Raw genomic sequence first — 3,149 nt, 5'->3', positions numbered from 1 at the left:
TCCCCTTTCCCCAGCAAGCCTTCCCTTAGCTTGCCCTCTTCTCGTCACTGAGCTCAGTTCCCCAGGCAACCTCCTTCGGCGGTGGTCATACACACCCAGACTTCACCTTGTGTCAGTGGGCAAGGTGGGGGGAAACTGCCAGGGACAAAGCACAGCTCCCCCCTCCCCCCAGAGCTCAGTGGTGCGGGGGTCATGCCAGAGTGGGCGGGACAAGGGAGAGCTGAGATCTAGGCTGTCTCATACCTGAGGCTTCCCAGGGCTCCTCTTGCACTTGCAGGCCTAGGAATAGTCAGATCTTGAACCGCTGAAGACAGGAGATGCAACTCCAGTCCAGACCCTCCACTATCCCTTGGGGTCTCGCTCTCCAAGCTGGTCTCCTGAGGCCTAGGGCATTCTCACCCCCACCCCATACCTGCCTACCTGCTCTGGGCAGCAGCCAGTGTTGAGGAAGGAGAACTGGGCCAGCGTTCACCTCACACACACTTAAGTACCTCCTGGGCCCATTAAGTTTGACTGGACTGAGGTTATCATTGATGGATTGAGGCTGTCACCCACTTCCTCTGGGCCTGGGAACTGGATATGTCTCCTACCACTGCAGGGCTGGGCTGGCCTTTGAATGGCAGAAGTGCCATCAGCACTGACCCCACAGCTCACATAGATGACAGCATGTCCTTGAAGTCAGGATGACAGGGATTACTGTCCCATGCTGGGCCAGGTGAGAAAACAGGTGCATGATAAATTGTCACAATTAGAACAGCTGCTGATCCCAGAGCACTGACTAAGCAGCAGGCACTGTGCCCAGGGCAGAACCACCCTCTGGCAGAATCCTCATTGCAACCCCAGGAGGTAGGAATCATTCCACCTCACAGATGAGGCTCCAAGAAGTGAATGACTTGCCCAAGATCATACAGCTGGGATGTGTTGGAGGCAGGATTCAAAGCTGGAGCTGATGGACTTCAAAAGCTGGAACTGGCCTATCTGGGCCTACACAAGGGCTGGCACCCTGAACCCAGGGTCCTGTCCCCAGCCACACAGCCAAGCTTCTAGTCCAGGCTGGGGGGAGAAGGCGGGGCCTGGCCTGGCCCTTCCCTGTTCCCCTTCCAAGGGGCTGATGAGACCACAGACCTGGGACTCCGCCCTAGCGACGCATCCCCCTTCAGCCGTGCCCAGCATCCTGACGCCTAGGGAGCCTAGGATCTGGAGTGGCATTTCCACTTCTGGGCTTCAATCTCTTTGTCGTTCAAACAGAGGAAATAATACCGGAGGCACCAGGTCAATTGCCCACCCAGCACCAAGTCACCCTCAGAAATCCAGGAGTGGTGGCCCTGCTTCTGGCCTGTATTGGGGAGCTCCTTCCCCCACACTGTGAGCTGGTTCCCACGCACCAGTGTTTGCTGAAGAGGAACCTTGGGAGTCAGACAAACCTGGGCTTGAATTCCAGCTCTCTGTAACCTGTACAAGTTACCTACCTACTCTCTCTGAATCTGTTTCCTCTTCTGCAAAACAGGATCAATAACACCTTCCTCACGGGGCAACTGAGAGTATCAAAGAAATGATGCCCAGACAGAGAGCCTGGTGCACTGCGGGCATTTAGCCCCAGCTGCTATTCCCATGACAAGCCAAATCTGTTCCCTTTGGTTTCTACCTACTGGTCCACTGTTGCATCCCAGAACCAGGCGATCCTTCAAAGATGAAGAGACACAACTTTCCCCTGATGCCTCACTAGCCTGTCCCCAAAGCCATGCAATGCCAGGGCCTGGCTTCTAAGCGGGATACCAGTACACAAGGCCCTCTGAGATGCCAGGTCTCACCTTTACCAGCCTCTACCCAGCTCCTTCTCACTGTTCCTTCACCAGCCAGCTCAGAGCACCCTCTGGGAAGCCTGCCACGATTTTCCCCCAGGTCACGCCTCAAAAGCCTCTAGGTTTCCTCCCTCCTCTTGCAGCAGGTAAACACACTGGTCTGCGGTCTCCCCTCTGGCACACGAGATCCTTGAGGACAGCACTGGATCTGATTCATCTTGGTAAAGCTGGAAGGAGTTGAACCCAGGCAGCTCTTCCTTTCTTTTTTGTTTTTACTTTTTGTCCCTTTTAACATGAAAGACAACTGATCCATCTCCCTCTTTTTCATAAACTATTTCTTGGATGAGCAAGGTCTAGAAACCTGCTCATGGCCTGACTAGGGCCCAGTGAGATGTCAATATGAGGAGAGAACAGGACTGGTGTGTGTGTCCATCTCAGAGGACGAGGTACCCGCTCGGGGCCTCTGGCCATCAGGGCCAGGCAGCCCTTTCCCAAGCTGTGATCTGTGGCTTTCCTGGAGCATTCAGGGCTGCTTACCACCGACAGAGTTTCTTGTACCTGGGAAGCCAGGCTCCAGACTGGAGGCGCTCAGTCCCTGCGGTCCTGGGGGCCTCTCTCTGACTGAAGACCTTGGGGGCAACCCCGCTAGTTGCATTGCAGTCCTCCACCCCACCCACTCTGTGGCCCTCACACTTCTGCCTGTTACCAACTCTGGATCGCTGAGCTGAGGATTTCCCACAGAGCCACCAATCAGCCACCAATGGGGCACAGGACCTGAAGCCGCACCAGAGGACCCGGCTGGTCCCCAGGCCCCAGCGAACCCCTCCCTCCTGAGTTCCCGTATCTCCCTTCCCAGCTGCTGACAGGTCCCTGGGTTTATGGTCCAGGAGAGGAACCGCTCCAGCCCAGCCGTAAATCACCTGGCCCACCCTTTTTTATCGTCCTCTAGCTCTTGCCTCTCCTCTTGCCTGGCTGCCTCTCATCTAGCCCTAACCACCAGCGACCCTCTCCCCTCCTCACAGCGAGAGCTGGATTGACGGCTTGGCAGTTCACAGCACGTAGTCTGGAGCCAGACTCCACCTGAACGACCTCTGTGCCCGTGGGCAAGCCACTTAACCTCTGTGCTTAACTCCCCTATACACGCCTGCCTCACAGAGTTATGAGCATCAAATGAATTAATACTTACAAAGTGCTCAGAATAGCAAAACCATTGGTAAGCATGAAATGCCTTCAAAGACCACCTGAGGTGTTTTCTTTTTTTAAATCTATTTTTATTGCTTTCAGAGAGGAAGGAAGAGGGAGAGAGAGATAGAAACATCAACGATGAGAGAGAAGGGGGATGCGTCT

The sequence above is a fragment of the Myotis davidii genome, unplaced genomic scaffold, assembly GCF_000327345.1.
Source record: "Myotis davidii unplaced genomic scaffold, ASM32734v1 scaffold924, whole genome shotgun sequence".
Taxonomy (NCBI): Eukaryota; Metazoa; Chordata; class Mammalia; order Chiroptera; family Vespertilionidae; genus Myotis; species Myotis davidii.
Note: the sequence above shows the minus strand (reverse complement) of the source record.